The sequence below is a fragment of the Diceros bicornis genome, chromosome 24, assembly GCF_020826845.1.
Source record: "Diceros bicornis minor isolate mBicDic1 chromosome 24, mDicBic1.mat.cur, whole genome shotgun sequence".
Taxonomy (NCBI): Eukaryota; Metazoa; Chordata; class Mammalia; order Perissodactyla; family Rhinocerotidae; genus Diceros; species Diceros bicornis.
The window spans coordinates 18872372-18890072 of NC_080763.1; the positions used below are offsets into that span (position 1 = coordinate 18872372).

A 17701-nucleotide genomic window follows, 5' to 3' on the forward strand; every position below is an offset into this window, starting at 1 on the left:
AAATGTAGTTAAAGAAATACCAATAAAATTCCTAGCAGCGTTTTTGTAGATATAGACAAGTAAATTCTAAAATTTATAGGGAAGGGCAAATGAATTAGAACAGCTAAAATGATTTTGAAAAGGAAGAAAAAGTTAGAAGAATCATACTACCCTATTTAAAGATTTAACATAAAGCTACAGTAATAAAGACAGTGTAGTATTGGCAAAGGAATAGACACATCGATCAGTGGAACTAAACAGGGAGTCCACAAATTGAGCCATACAAATATCACCATTTGATCTTTGATGGAGGTGCAGAAACCATTCAATGGAGAAAGCAGTCTATTCAGCAAATGATGTTTTAACTTTTAGACATCCTTATGCAAAAAAAAGTGGACCCTGACCTAATAATCCTTACACCTTCTGTGAAAATTAACTCAAAATGCATCAAGATCTTAATGTAAAATTTAATCTATAAACTTTTTAAAAGAAAATATAGGAAAATCTTTGTTTCCTGGGGTTAGGCAAAGAGCTCTTAGAATTGACAGCAAAAGCACAAGCCATAAAAGAAAAAAATAATTATTAGCAATTCATCAAAAAAAATCTTTTGCTCTGTGAAAGACAACGTCAAAAAAATGAAAAGACAAACAAAAGTCTGGGAGAAGATATTTGCAAATCACATATTCAGCAAAGGACTTGTGTCCAGAATATATCAAAGACTCTCAAAACTCAACAGTAAGAAAACCAACAACCCAATTTAAAAAAGGGCAAAGGACTTGATAAGGCACTTTATCCGTAGGATATAAAGATAATAAATATGCACTTGAATAGTTTAACATCATTATCCAGTATAGAAATGCACATTAAAACTCCCCTGAGATACCACAGCACACACATTAGAATGCTTAAAATAAAAAATACTGACAATACCAAGTGCTGGTGAAAATACAAAGCAACTGGAACCCTCATGATTGCTAGTCGGAATGTAATGGTACACGCTGGAAAGTAGTTTGGCAGTTTCTTGTCAAGTTAAACATATACTTACAATGTAACCCAGCAATCCCACTCCTGGGTGGGATTAGAGAAATAGAAGTTCATGTTTACACAAAATTCTGTATACTAATGTTCTTGGCAGTTTTATTTGTAATAGTCAAAAACTGGAAACAATCCAAATTTCACTCAAGGAGTGAATGGATAAACAAACTGTGGCACATATATACAATGAAATACTACTCAGGAATAAGAGGTGTGAACACTGGATACGAGGAACAACTTGGAGGAATCTCAAAGATATTAATTATGCTGAGTGAAAGAAGCCAGTTGCAAAAGCTTACACACTGTATGGTTCCATTTATATGACATCCTGGAAAAGACAAAACTACACTGACAGAGAATAGATCAGTGGTTGGCAGGAGCTGTGGGTGGGGGGAGGGTAGGACTATAAATAGCACAAGGGACGTTTTATGTGGGTGATGGATTGTTCTGTATCCTAGTTGTGGTGGTGATTACAGGAATCAATCATAGAACTATATACCAAAACAAGTGAATTTTATCATATGACAATTTAAAACTAAAAATTAAAAAGAATTCAATGTAATTCACTACATTTACAGAATAGAGAAAAATTCTATAATTGCCTTAATAGATGCCACAAAATTATTTGACAGTATTCAACCCCCATTCATGATTAAAGCTGTCAGCTAACTAACAGTAATAAAAGGGTATTTCTTCAGCCTAACAAAGACATGTATGAAAAACCCACAGCTAATGTCACACTGTATAGTAAAACACTGCACATTTTTTTCTAGGTGATCGGGAACAGGGCAAGGGAGTCTGCTCTTACCACTCCTATGTATCATTGAACTGCAATAGGCCAAGAAAAAGAAGTAAAGGTACACACATTGGATAGGAAAAAATAAAGCTCATTTTTACTGATGGAGATATGATTGTGTATATCGAATTTACAAAAAAATCTACCCAAAACCAAATGGAACTAATGAGTGAATTTAACAAGGTCACATGATATAAGGTAAATATGCAAAAATAAATTATATTTCTATGTAGGGTAACTATTTGGAAAATAATATTAAAACAATATCAGTTAAAGTAGAATAAAAATTTAAAATAGGTAGGGATAAATTTAACAAAATTATGTGTAAACACTGTACAATTAAAATTACAAAACATTACTGAGAGAAACTGTAAAAGACCAAAACAAATTCCTGTTTATGAATTAGAAAACTGGATATTGTTAACATGGCAATCCTTTCCAAACTGATCTACAGATTCAATGCCATGCCAATAAAAATTCCAGAAGACCTTAATGTAGAAATAGGAGAGCTGATTTAAAAATTTGTATGGAAACGTAAATGATGTAGATTAGCCAAAACAATTTTGAAAGGAAGTATAACATTACTCCCAAATTTCCTTATGGCTCTGGTTAGCAGTCAAGCCACATCCCTTATCTTATGCAGCTACCGACATGATTTCTATCACTATAGAACACTGCCTAGTCTAGGATTTCATATAAATTCAAATGGTATGTATTCTTTTGAGCCTTGCTTCTTTCACTCAGCATATTTTTGAAGATTCATCCATGCTACCTATTCATCAAGACTGTGTAGTATTGACATAAGAAAAGACGTGGATCAGGGGGATGGAATAGGGAGTCTAGAAATACAAAATATGTGCATTTCCCATAATGGGCTGCAGGAATGCAGTGCTAACCAGAATGTTTTGAGCCTTAGGAGTCTTTAGGAAAGGCTAATAGTTCATAATGATCCTTGATTAAAAGATAGGCAGCCTCTGAAAACATTACTTGGTTATATAACAGGGAACATACTAGACTGGATGGATAAAACAACTCTCTACCAAAGTAGACAGTCACAACTTCTCACCCAGTTTCTAGACTAGACCAGTTCACAGACCCAAGACTCCTTGATTGAACAGGAGGCTGGGTCCATTTGAGGAATAAGCCTGCAGCACAGCTTCAAGTATACACTGAAAATCTGCCATTACTTCCCCACCAAGACCTATGGCCATTACTGAGAATGATGGTGCCGTGAGGAAAGTGAAGTACCCACACATTTCAGGGATTACTATATATTTGTCTGAATTGACCCTAATTTATTGGGGCACAAAAGATCACTGTGGTCTACCATTCAAATGGGAGACTTATGGTCATTCAAGCAATAGATGGAGTTTTGGCCCAAAGCTGTTTCCCATTGGGCTCAATGGGTCTGAAGACCCTACCTGGATGTATCTCCACAGTTCCTGAGTTCACAATTGGAATAATCATGCTTAGCAATTGGAAGAATCCCTCCCTGAAACCTTGACCCATCGTGTGGAGTCTATTTTGGTAGGAATGGTCACATATGTGCATGCCCCATCTTCTAAGAGCAATACCATAGTCATGCGCCACATAACAACATTTCAGTCAACAACAGACTGCATATATGATGGTGGTCCCATAAGATTAGTACCAAATGTAATGATGTACACCTGAAATTTATATAATGTTATAAACCAATGTAACCTCAATTTAAAAAAAAGATTAGTACCATATAGCCTAGATGTGTAGTAGGCTATACCATCTAGGTTTGTATAAGTACAACTCTATGTTCACACAATGAAAACACTGCCTAACGACACATTTCTCAGAACATATCCCTGTCATTAAGTGACAAATGACTGTACATGTTTTGGAAATGGCAAGAATTCATGCCACCATCATAGACTTTAAATAAACAGGGGTGATGATACCCATCAAGTCCACATTGAATTCACCTCCCCTTGACATGCAAAGTAGATGCATCATGCAAAATACCTAATGATGATGGTAAATTTAACCAGGAGGTGACTGTAATTACATCTGCTGTTTCAGATATGATATCTTTTTTTTAAATTGATGTTTTAATAGTTTTTAACATTGTGAAATTTTGGGTTGTACATTTTTGTTTGTCCATCACCATGTATATGACTCCCTTCACCCCTTGTGCCCACCTCCATCCCCCTTACCCCTGGTAACCACAATACAGTTTTCTCTGTCCATGTGTTGGATTATATTCCACATATGAGTGAGATCATGCAGTGTTTGTCTTTCTCTTTCTGGCTTATTTCACTTAACATAATACGCTCTAGGCCCATCCATGTTGTTGCAAATGGGACAATTTTGTCTTCTTTTATGGCTGAGTAGTATTCCATTGTATATATATATACCACATTTTCTTAATCCAGTGATCAGTAGAGAGACACTTAGGTTGCTTCCACTTCTTGGCTATGGTGAATAATGCTGCAAGGAACATGGGGGTGCATAAGCCTCTTTGGATTGTTGATTTCAGGTTCGTTGGATAGATTCCCAGTAGTGGGATGGCTTGGTCATAGGGCATCTCTATTTCTAATTCTTTGAGGAATCTCCATACCGTTTTCCATAGAGGCTGCACCAGTTTGCATTCCCACCAGCTGTGTATGAGGGTTCCTGTTTCTCCACATCCTCTCCAACACTTGTTGTTTTTTGTCTTGGTGGTCATAGCCATTCTAACGGGCATGAGGTGATATCTTAGTGTTTTGATTTGCATTTCCGTGATTATTAGTGATGTTGAACATCTTTTCATGTGCCTGTTGGCCATCTGCATATCTTCTTTGGAGAAGTGTCTATTCATTTCCTCTGCCCATTTTTGATCGGGTTGTTTGTATTTTTGTTGTTCAGTTGTGTGAGTTCTTTATATATTATGGAGATCAACCCCTTGTCAGATGTATGTTTTGCAAATATTCTCTCACAGTTGATGGGTTGTCTGTTCATCTTGATTCTGGTTTCATTTGTCTTGTAGAAGCTTTTTAATCTGATAAAGAGCCACTTGCTTATTTTTTCTTTAGTTTCCCTAGTCTGGGTAGGCATGTCATCCGAAAAGATTCCTTTATGACCCATGTCAAACAGTGTGTTGCCTATATTTTCTTCTATGAGTTTTATAGTTTCAGGTCTCACCTTCAGGTCTTTGATCCATTTTGAGTTAATTTTTGTGAATGGCGATAGCACATGGTCCACTTTCATTCTTTTGCATGTGGCTGTCCAGTTTTCCCAGCACCATTTATTGAAGAGACTTTCCTTTCTCCATTGTATGTTCTTAGCACCTTTGTCGAAAATTAGCTGTCCGTATATGTGTGGTTTTATTTCTGGGCTTTCAATTCTGTTCCATTGATCTGTCTGTATTTTTTTAACAGTACCATGCTGTTTTGATTACTATTGCTTTGTAGCATGTTTTGAAGTCAGGGATTGTGATGCCTCCTGCTTTGTTCTTTTTTCTTAGGATTGCTTTAGCTATTCGGGGTCTTTTGTTGCCCCATATAAATTTTAGTATTCTTTTTTCTATTTCTGTGAAGAATATCGTTGGGATTCTGATTGGGATTGCATTGAATCTGTAGATTGCTTTAGGTAATATAGACATTTTAACTATGTTTATTCTTCCAATCCACGTGCATGGGATATCTTTCCATTTCTTTATGTCATCATTGATTTCTTTCAATAATGTCTTGTAGTTCTCATTGTATAGGTCATTCACCTCCTTGGTAAGATTTATTCCTAGGTATTTTATTCTTTTTGATGCAATTGTAAATGGTATTATCTTTTTGAGCTCTCTTTCTGTTAGTTCATTATTAGCATACAGAAATGCAACTGATTTTTGTAGATTGATTTTGTACCCTGCAACTTTGCTGTAGTTGTCAGATATGATATCTTGATAAACAACCCAACATACCCAGAATCTGCTATGTATCTAGTTCTCAAAAAATGCTTTTTCCTCTATACAATTTTTAATGGCAATCAGAAGTAGTTTATCTGATTGGGTTGTTAGTTTTTTTGTTGTTGAGATGCATGAGTTATTTATATATTTTGGAGATTAACCCCTTATCAGATGTATGGTTTGCAAATATCTTCTCCCAATTGTTAGGTTGTCTTTTCGTTTGTTGATGGTTTCCTTTGCTGTGCAGAAGCTTTTTAGTTTGAGATAGTCCCATTTGTTTATTTTTTCTATTGTTTCTCTTGCCCGGTCAGACATGGTGCTTGAAAATATGTTGCTAAGACCGATGTTGAAGAGCGTACTGCCTATGTTTTCTTCTAGAAGTTTCATAGTTTCAGGTCTTACATTCAAGTCTTTAATCCATTTTGAGTTAATTTTTGTGTATGGTGTAAGGTAAGGGTCTACTTTCATTTTTTTGCATGTGGCGAGGGATATCACAACCGCAGAGGTCCTCCCTGAAGAGCAAGGGGTCCAAGCCCCACATGGGGCTCCCCAGACCAGGGGACCTGAACTGGGAAGATGAACCTCCATAACATCTGGCTTTGAAAACCAGCAGGGCTTATGTCTGTGAGAGCTGAAGGGCTGTAGGAAAGACTCCACTCTTAAAGGATGTGTGCACAAACTCACTCACTCCAAGTCTCAGTGCAGAGGCAGCAATTTGAAAAGTGCCTGCATCATATGTGAAAGAGATTCACTGACTAATTTTGGGTGTGTGCTGGTGGGACAGGGATCTGTTGAAACTTTCTCTGGGTACGGAAGCACTAGTGGGTGCCATTTATTTTACTCTCCTCCTACCTAGCAGGCCCAGCGATAGCGGGTGCCATTTCTGACACTCTCCATCTACCTTGCTAGCACTCCTTGCCCCACCCCGGTGTTCCCCTGCAGACCCACCGTGCCTAACCTGCTGGCCTCAGCCTGTGCGCCTCCAAAGCGGCTCTGACCACACCACACCTGGCACTGGCCTTGGCCGGGACAGAAGTACCTCAAAGTAGCTCCTGTCCTGCCAAACCCAGTCGGCTGTCTCGGCTGGGACTGACATCCCCAGAAAACAGCTTCTGCCCCAGGGCCCCCCGACAGCAGCACACCCCAAGCAGTTGTGGCCAGGCCTTGCAGACAGCCACGCTGGGGGATGGGCCTGCACACAGCACACCTACAGCAATTGCAGTCCAGCCTAACAGCCAGCCAGCCTGGGGGCCACTCGTGCCCACCATCACACCTGTAACAATCATAGCCCAGCTACAACAAGAGGGCACGTGTAGCCCACACAGGGGCCACAACTGGAGCACCTGGCTCTGGTGACCAGGGGGGCTTGTGCTACTGGGCCCCACAGGATATCTTCCACAAAAGGCCACTCCTTCAAGACTGGGAGTCATAACAGATCTACCTAATAAATAGAAAGACAAAGAGTTAGGACAAATGAACAGACAGAGGAATATATCCCCAATGCAACAACAAGACAAAACCTCAGAAAAAGAACTAAACAAAATGGAGATAAGCAATCTACCAGATAAAGAATTCAAAGTAATGGTCATAAAGATGCTCACTGAACTTGGGAAAAGGATGGATGAACACAGTGAGAACGTCAACAAAGAGACAGAAAATACAAAAAAGAACCAACCAGAGCTGAAGAATACAATAACTGAAATTTGAAATACACTAGAGGGAATCAATAGCAGATTATGTGATACAGAAGAATGGATCAGCCATCTGGAAAATAGGGTAAGGGAAATCACCCAATCAGAACAACAGAAAGAAAAAAGAATTTTAAAAAAGCACAGATTGTTTAAGGGATCTCTGGGACAACATGAAACATACTAAAATTACCATTAAAGGGGTCCCAGGGGCCAGCCCAGTGGCACATGCAGGCAAGCCATGCTGTGGCAGCATCCCATATAAAGTGGAGGAAGATGGGCTCAGATGTTAGCCCAGGGTCAGTCTTCCTCAGCAAAAAAAAAAAAAAAAAAAGAGGAGGATTGGCAGATGTTAGCACAGGGCTGATCTCCTCACAAAAAATAAAATAAAATAAAGGGGTCCCAGAAGAAGAGTGAGAGAAAGGGACAGAAAACCGGTTTGAGGAAATAATGGCTAAAAACTTTATTTTGGACCAAGGAAACAGACATCCAAGTCCAGGAAGCACAGAGAGTCCCAAATAAGATGAACCCAAAGAGACCTGTACCAAAACACATTATAATTAAAACATCAAAAGTTAAAGAGAGAATCTTACATGCAGCAAGAAAAAAACAACTAATTATATACAAGGGAACCCCATAAGACTATTAGTTGATTTTTTTAGCAGAAATTTTACAGGCCAGAAGGGAGTGACATGATATATTCAAAGCACTGAAAAGAAAAGACTTGCAGACAAGAATTCTCTACTTGGCAAGGTTATCATTCAGAATTGAAGGAGAAATAAAGAATTTCCCAGATGAGCAAAAGCTTAAGGAGTCCATCACCACTAAACCAGTCTTAACAAGAAATGTTAAAGAGACTTCTTTAAACAGAAAAGTAGAGGCCATAACTAGAAATAAGAAAATTATGGAAGAAAAGATCTCATTAGTAAAGGCAAACATATACTAAAGGTAGTAGATCAACCACCTATATAGCTAGTATGAAGGTTAAAAGACAAAAGTACTAAAAGCCATATATATCTACAATAACCAGTTAAGGATACACAAAATTAAAAGATGTAAAATATGATGTCAAAAGCATAAAACAGGGAGGGGGGTAAAAATGTAGTACTTTTAGAATGCACTCGAACTTAAGTGACCACAACTTCAAATAGACAGCTATATATGAACTTCATGGTAACAACAAACCAAAAACCTGTAATAAGCACACAAAAAATAAAGAGAAAGGAATATAAACATACCACTAAAGGAATTCCTTAGATCACAAGGGAAGAGAGCAAGAGAAGACAGGAACAGAGAACTACAAAAACAACCAGAAAACAATTAACAAAATGGCAATAAATACATACCTATAAATAACTACTTTAAATGTAAATGGACTCAATGTTCCAATCAAAAGACATGGGGGACTGAATAGATTAAAAGAAAGACCATATATATGCTGCCTACAAGACACTCACTTCAGATCTAAAGACACATTCAGACTGAAAGTGAAGGGATGAGAAAAGATATTCCATGCAAGTGGAAATGAAAAGAAAGATGAGTTAGCAATATTTATATCAGACAAAATAGACTTTAAAAAAAAAGACTGTAACAAGAGACAAAGAAAGGCATTACACAATGATAAAGGGATCAATCCAACAAGAGGATATAACATCTGTGAATATTTATGCACCCAACATAGGAGCACCTGAATACCGAAAGCAAGTACTCACAGAAATAAAGGAAGAAATCTACAGTAATATATTAATAGTAGGGCACTTGAACACTCTATTTACATCAATGGATAGATTATCCAGACAGAAAACCAATAAGGAAACAATTGGCCTTAAACAACACATTAAACCAGATGGGCTTCATAGATATATAGAAAACAATATATACAGAACATTCCACCCCAAAACAGCAGAATACATATTCTTTTCAAGTGCACATGAAACATTCTCCAGGATAGAGAACATGTTAGGCCACAAAACAGGTCTCAATAAACTTAAGAAGACTGAAATCGTGTAAGCATCTTTTCCAACCACAATGGTAAGAAACTAGAAATCGATTACCAGAAGAAAACTGGAAAAAACACAAAAACATGGAGGTTAAACAACATGCTACTAAACAATCAATGAGTCAATAAAGAAATCAAAGAGGAAATCAAAAAATACCTTGAGACAAGTGAAAACAGAAACAAAATGTTTCAAAATCTATGGGATGCAGCAAAGGCAGTTCTAAGAGGGAAGTTTATAGTGATACAGGCCTACCTCAGGAAAGAAGAAAAATCTCAAATAAACAACCTAACCTTACACCTAAAGGAAGTAGAAAAAGAAGGTCAAACAAAGCCCAAAGATAGCAGAAGGAAGGAAATAAAGATCAGAGCAGAAATAAACCATTAGAGGCTTAAAAAAAAATAGAAAAGATCAATGAAACCAAGAGCTGCTTCCTCAAAAACATAACAAAATTGATAAATCGTTAGCCAGACTCACCGAAAGAAAGAGAGAAAGAGAGAGGGTCCAATTAAACAAAATCAAAAATGAAAGAGGAGAAGTTACAACTGACAGCACAGAAACACAAAGGATCATAAGAAATAACCACAACCAATTATATGCCAACAAATTGGACAACCTAGAAGAAATTGATAAATTCCTAGAAACATACAATTTCCCAAGACTGAGTCAGGAATAAATAGAAAATCTTAACAGACTGATTACTAATAATAAAATTGAATCAAAAATCAAAATCTCCATTGGGGCTGGCCCAGTGGCATAGTGGTTAAGTCTTCATGCTTCGCCTCAGTGGCCAGTGGTTCACGGGTTCCAATCCCGGGCATGGACATAAGCACCGCTTATCAAGCCATGCTGTGGCAGGCATGCCACATATAAAGTAGAGGAAGACAGGCATGGATGTTAGCCCAGGGCCAATCTTCCACAGTAAAAAGAGGAGGATTGACAAGAGATGTTAGCTCAGGGCTAATCTTCCTCACACACACACACACAAAACTCCCAACAAACAAAAATCCAGGACCAGATGGTTTCACAGGTGAATTCTACCAATATTTAAAGCATTAATACCTATCCTTCTCAAACTATGCCAAAAAATTGAAGAGGAAAGAACACTTCCAAACTCTTTCTATGAGGCCCACATTACCGTGATACCTGAAGCAGACAAAGATAATACAAAAAAAGAAAATTACAGGCTAATATCCCTGGTGAACACAGATGCAAAAATTTCAACAAAATATTAGCAAATAAAATTCAACAATACATTAGAAGGATCATACACCATGATCATTCTTGGGATTTATCCCAAGAATGCAAGAATGATTCAATATCCACAAATCAATCAACGTGATACACCACATTAAGAAAACAAAGGATAAAAATCATCTCAATAGATGCAGAAAAAGCATTTGACAAAATTCAACATCCATTTATGATAAAAACTCTCAACAAAGTGGGTATACAGGGAACATACCTCAACATAATAAAGGCAAACCCACATATGACAAACCCACAGCTAACATCCTACCCACATATGACAAACCCACAGCTAACATCCTACTTAACAGTGAAAAGCTGAAAACTTTTCCTCTAACATCAGAAACAAGACAAGGATGCCCACTCTCGCCACTTTTATTCAACATAGCATTGTCTTAGCTACAGCAATCAGACAAGAAAAAGAAATAACAGGCATCCAAATTGCAAAGAAAGAAGTAAAACTGTCACTGTTTGCAGATGACATGATACTATATAGAGAAAACCGTAAGACTACACCAAAAAACTATTAGAACTAATAAATGAATTCAGTCAAGTTGCAGAATACAAAATCAATATACAGAAATCTGTTGAATTCCTATACACAAACAACGAACTATCAGAAAGAGAAATTAAGAAAACAATCCCATTTACACTTGCATCAAAAAGAATAAAATATCTAAGAATAAACTTAACCAAGGAGGTGAAAGACCTACACTCTGAAAACTCTAAGACACTGATGAAAGAAACTGAAGACAACACAAATAAAAGCAAAGATATACTGTGCTTATGGATTGGAATAATTAATATTTTTAAAATGTCCATACTACCCAAAGCAATCTATAGATTCAATGCAATCCCTATCAAAATTCCAATGCCATTTTTCATAGAACTAGAACAAGTAATCCTAAAATGTGTATAGAACCACAAAAGACCCCAATTAGCCAAAGCAATCTTGAGAAAGAAGAACAAAGCTGGAGGTATCATGTTTCCTGGTTTCAAACTATACTACAAAGCAACAGTAATCAAAATAGTATGGGACCAGCACAAAAACAGACACAAAGATCAATGGTAGAATAGAGAACACAGAAATAAACCCACAATTCTATGGTCAATTAATCTATTGCAAAGGAGGGAAGAATACACAATGGGGAAAAGACAGTCTCTTCAATAAATGGTGTTGTGAAAATTGGAGAGCTACATGCAAAAGAATGAAACCGGACCACTTTCTTAACACCACATACAAAAATTAACTCAAAATAGATTAAAGACTCGAATGTCAGATCGGAAACCATAAAACTCCTAGAAGAAAACATAGGCAGTAAACTCTTTGATATCAGTCTTAGCAGCATAGTTTTAGATATGTCTTCTCAGGCAAGGGCAACAAAAGCAAAAATAAACAAATGGGACTTCATCAAACTACAAAGCTTTTGCACAGTGAAAGAAACCATCAACAAAATGCAAAGGCAACCTACTGAATGGGAGAAGATATTTGAAATTATATATCCAATGAGAGTTCAATATCCAAACTATATAAAGAATTCAGACAACTCAATATAAAAAAAAATCTGATTTAAAAAATGGGCAGAAGATCTGAATAGATGTTTTTCCAAAGAAGACATACAGATGGCCAACAGACACGTGAAAAGATTCTCAACATCACTGATCATCAGAGAAATGCAAATCAAAACCGCAATGAGCTATCACCTAACACCTGTCAGAATGGATATTATCAAAAAGACAACAAATAACAGCTGTTGGTGAGGTTGTAGAGAAAAGCAAACCCTCCTGCACTGTTGATGGCAGTGTAAACTGGTGAGGCCACTATGGAAAACCCGTATGGAGGTTCCTCAAAAAAATTAAAAGTAGAACTATCACATGATCCAGCAATTCCACTTCTAGGGATTTATGCAAAAAAAAAATGAAAATACTACTTTGAAACGATATATGCAAACCTATGTTCATTGCAGCATTATTTACAAGAACTAAAATATGGAAGCAACCTAAGTTTCCATCGACAGATGAATAGGCAAAGATGATGTGCTATAGGGGCCGGCCCAGTGGCGCAAGCGGTTAAGTGCGCTTGCTCTGCTGCGGTGGCCCGGGGTTTGCCAGTTTGGATCCCGGGCATGCACCGACGCACCTCTTGTCAGGCCAGGCTGTGGTGGCATCTCATGTAAAGTAGAGGAATATGGGCATGGATGTTAGCCCAGGGCCAGTCTTCTTCAGCAAAAAAAAAAAAAAACAGGAGGATTGGCAGATCTTAGTTCAGGGCTGATCTTCCTCAAAAATAAAAAGTGATGTGGTATACATATACAATGGAATATTACTCAGCCATAAAAAGGAATGAAATATTGCCATTTGCGGCAACATGGATGGACCTATGCTAAGTGAAATAAGTCAGACAGAAAAAGACAAATACCATATGATTTCACTTATATGTGGAATCTAAAAAAGAAAACAAAGGAACAAATAAAACAAAACACAAAACAAACTCATAGATACAAAGAGCAAACTGGCGGTCACCAGAGGGGAGGGGAGTGGGGAGATGGGAAAAATAGATGAGGGGATTAAGAGGTACAAACCTCCAACTTGAAATGTTACGGGGATGTCATGTACAGCATAGGGAATAGAGTCGATATTATTGTAATAACTCCGTATGGTGACACATGGTTACTAGACCTATCATGGGGATCACTTTGTAAAGTACATTAATGTCAAATCGCTATGTTGTATGCTTGAAACTAACATAATATTGTATACCAACTGTAATTCAATTTTTAAAAAAGTGTCTTTGCTCAGGAAAAATAAAGAGACAGCTTCCAGAAAAAATGCACTTTTAATATTGCTTTAAACACCGAAGAGTAAGTGAGAGCATCCTAGGAATCCTTTGGTGTAATATGAATGTTTATGATCCTGGCCAGAGGGATAACTTAAAGTTTTCTTTAAACAGTCAGACATGCCCTAATGTTTCTCTACTATTAAAAGAAAAACTAGAGATATTTTTAACGAAGGAGGCTTGTCTTCCTTTTCTTCTTGATTTACTCATCTTCCTCCCTCTCCTCTTCTTCCTCCTCCCCCTCCTCCTCTTTTGTGTGTTTCTTACAAAGCACAAGGCAGCAAAGTAAAATTAAAAGAATCAAAGGAATAAGCCACAATACTGACAGGTAACCCACCTTATCCTGCACTTCTAACTCTTCCATCTGGTACTTAGGAGGTGGGCCGCTATCATCACTGCCTCCATTGCCTTTGTGCTCGCAGTACGGAGGTGCCCATCCACGGTTGCAGTGGCAGTGCTGCTTATTATTGCAGACTCCCTTCATGCTGCAGGTCTCAGGCTTACAGTCATGGGAAGGAAAAACCATATCGACACACTGCTTGCGGATGCACATCTTTTCTGGACCACACACTGTGCCATCTTTCACTTGACCAATATCAGGTATGGACATCCCTAAATGATAATCGGTGCCCCAGCAAGTGGTTTTATTGAAGTGAACCTGATGCACTGTAGGATGTCCTATCAGTTTAGGAATTACTCCCACATTTTCACATTGAACTCTGCCACACAGGATATCAGAGGGATTACATTTTACGTATACTGTGCCTTTTATATCACAGTGACCAAATCGATTTCCTTGGGTGTTGATTTCCTGGTAGCAATTCTGAGATGCACTCCTTGCATCTTTGCCAAAAATCTCCCTGCACTGTCCGTCATGGTTATTACAGCTCTTTTGATAGCAGTAGGCACTGTCACTACAGGGAATCCCATCCTGCACATACACGTCATCTGGGCACTGATGGGATGTCCCATTGCACCACTCTGGAAGGTCACATTCACCGATCTGTTGTCGGCACAAAGTCCCTGATGGCATCATCTTGCACTCTTCACAACAAAGCCCAAAAGCACAAGCAGCTCCAGACTTCAGAGTGCAGTTCAGTAGACAACAGGGATCATTTACACACTGGTGTGTGGTTCCACAGTCACACTCCTCTCCTTCTTCAACCACTAGCTTCCCATAAAACTGCACCCTAAGATATTCCCTGGACGTGGAGGAGGGTGAATACATAATCCAGTACGGAAAGTATTGTCCCAATACTGGGCATAACCGCAGTTGCTGAATTTATTTGTAACCTGTCTGGAGGGATACATTATGCACCACTGAAGTGCACACACACACCATTGATCATCATGCTCCATACCCAAATTATGACCAAGCTCATGGGACTCAATAAGTGCAAAAGAAAACAGACTTTATCTTCGAAAACATCAACTCCAGAATTAAAAGGACCCTGGCATATTCCTCCAACGTAGGCAACACCAAGCTTTATGCCAAATGATTTTTTTATGAAAAGATGGGCAGCATCATGTGTTAGTCAGACCTCAAGTTGAAAATACTTCCAAACAGCAAAATCTGTCACAAGCTTATCTGTGTCATCTGTGGCAACTGGGTTTCCTTCATTCCAGATCTCAATCCCAGTCAAAATTACATCAAGCTCGAGAGGTCGATAGAGGATATCCATTATATTGATGACATTAAATATTTCGTACTGCACTACTGACACATTACTTTCAGAGTGAACATATCGAAGATGCTCTATGACCACTACCAGCTCAAGAAACCGCAAGTGAGTGCACCAGCCTGTATAAGAACTTTGCATCAGAGTGGAATTATACGACTCTTGCATCTTCAATTGGCGTGCTATTTCCTCTTCTGTTAACCCACATCTCCTGGGTGGGAGGTGTATTGTCGTTGTCTATCTTGTAGACCAGGTGTTCAAATGTGGCAGAAAACCTAATTGGCTCAATTACATAAGCAAGGTCATTTATCTGTAGCATTCCTCAAAAGCCCCCAGTACAGGTACTGAGGGCAACCAGGGACTTGGGGACCCCCTCCACATAACCATGATAGTAGCAGTCATCAGGAACAAAAGGCTGATCCTGGTGGAGGGCACCCTGGTCTGTGTAGGTGAACACCGGCAGATGTCTGGAAACCAAGAGCTTCTTGACCTTCAAGTGGACAATGTGTCTCTAGCCCCCAAACCGCAGGCTGTAGTAGAGCCAGCCAGGAGCCTCTGCACCTCTGCTGCTGCCAGTCACCTTCAAGGGGATCACCAGTTCTGGGGAGAAGTGGTGCTGGGAGGGCCTGGACTGAGAGTGTCCAGAAATGGACACGACACCCCAAACCAGAGCAGCAGAAGAGTGACCCTGATGTGCACCAGGGTCTCACCCACTGCCATTATGGAGCTGTCGTTATGGAGCCATCTGTCCAGAGCAGAAAAGCAGGGCTTGAGGCACTGCTGGTCTGGCTCCTCCCTCTGAGCTGCTCAGGGTGTGGGGCTGACCTTTATGGATCTGTGTCCTAGCAGGGCTGGATCATCAGAGCTGCAGTGCTGAAAGTGAAAATAGAAAGAAGAGCTAGGGTGGGTGGGTAGCAGAGGGAGGGTGGGAGAGAGAGAAAGAAGAAACTAAGTAAAAGTGATTCTTTAGTTGGGACAAGGCTTGAATCTATGAAACATGAGATTGTCTCTTCTTATATATAGGTAAGGGGAGGGAATGGGGAAGGGCAGGTTTCTAGGGGAAGAGCTAGATGAAGGAGATTCGTCACAGGTGGATAAGTGTTGAACCTGGATGGTGGATACATAAGGATTCATTACATACTGTTCTCTTAACATGTAAACGGGCATGAAATTTTCCATATTAAAAAAGGTGACATCTGACTCCCAAATTTTCCCTCCACCTAAAAATCTGCTGGTACCCTGCTATCTTCAGCAAGCATGTAGATAATCCATCCAAAACCCACCATTTTTTGTCCCTTTGTTCAGATCATTTGTTCAATCTCCCCTTTTCTTCTACAGACAACTTCTCTAGCCCCTATTCTGTTTGAAGTGAGCAGTCAAAGTAAGCCCCATTTAAGGGACTCATTACTTTGGGAGACCCCCTCCAATCAAGACAAATTTTTACCTGCAGAAAAGCCCTGGACAGTCAAAGGAAGGCAGCCACACTGATGGGGTAGCAGGGAGCGGGGCGCTATTCTGGGGAAGGCAAAGAGCCCAATTGCCTCCAATCACAGCAAGGAGGCAGTAGCCTGCTCTCCACCCAGACCAGCTGCATCATGTTCTCAATCATAAGAGACTCATCTTGGTTGTGTAAATATAGACTCTATTCTGTTTTTCACATGGCGGGTGAGTTAGCTGAATTCTCTAGAAAAAGCTGGATTGAGGAGTTTAAACCTAGAGTCAGTACATTAAAATATTCAGAAGACCATAATTCAAGTGGACTTACATCATTCCTGCTGAAAATAACAATTTTACCTCACATACAAGCTAATTTTGCTTATTTGCTGACTTTCAGTTAAAAGTAACAATAATTTGCTTAATATTTGAAAGCAAATCTGGAGACGATTTAAACACACAGTGGTGACCTGAATCTTCTCAATAAGAACACAAATGGGATCAGCAGTATAGAGCATGAGACATAGCCTCGGCATTATGATATCAAGAACACATGTATACATCTGGATACTTTTGCAGAACTAATGGATGGCTACTGGAAACCAAGAATACTAGATGACCCTCTTAGGGAAAGCATCTCTGATAGAGGTGAAATCCTAATTACCAGATTTCTTATCCAAGTCTCTTCAGGATATGCTTAGTATTTGCTACAGATGTGGGGATTTTAAGATAGGAGTGCTTGAGCTGTAAGAGGATTAATAAAGATAAAGCATCATAAAGAGTAAAATAACCTGTATTAAGCTTTGTCAGAAATATGATGTGGTAGAAACAGAAAAGTCCATTGCCAAGAATCTTTGAGACACACCAGGCTTTGCCACCATTGCACTACTCCAAAGACAAGCCCTGAAGGAACATGGCTTTACCAGTAATCATGTGACTGGTGTCACTCCAAAGCCCTCCCTTCTAATATGACTGGCGCTTCAAGCAGCGTGAGAACCTTCCTCTGCATCAGTCGTCAATTCTTTCTTCTGTTTCCAGCAGCTAATTCAAACTCCTCAAAACCCTTATCTCACCATATCTCCACTCTCTCTCAGTCACGGCC

At 38.9% G+C, this 17701-nt stretch overlaps 1 pseudogene; it reads right to left on the reverse strand.

Moving 5' to 3' along the window:
- Positions 1-6757: 6757 nt before the first annotated feature.
- LOC131420720 (disintegrin and metalloproteinase domain-containing protein 20-like) lies at positions 6758-16350 on the reverse strand (annotated as a pseudogene).
- Positions 16351-17701: the final 1351 nt, after the last annotated feature.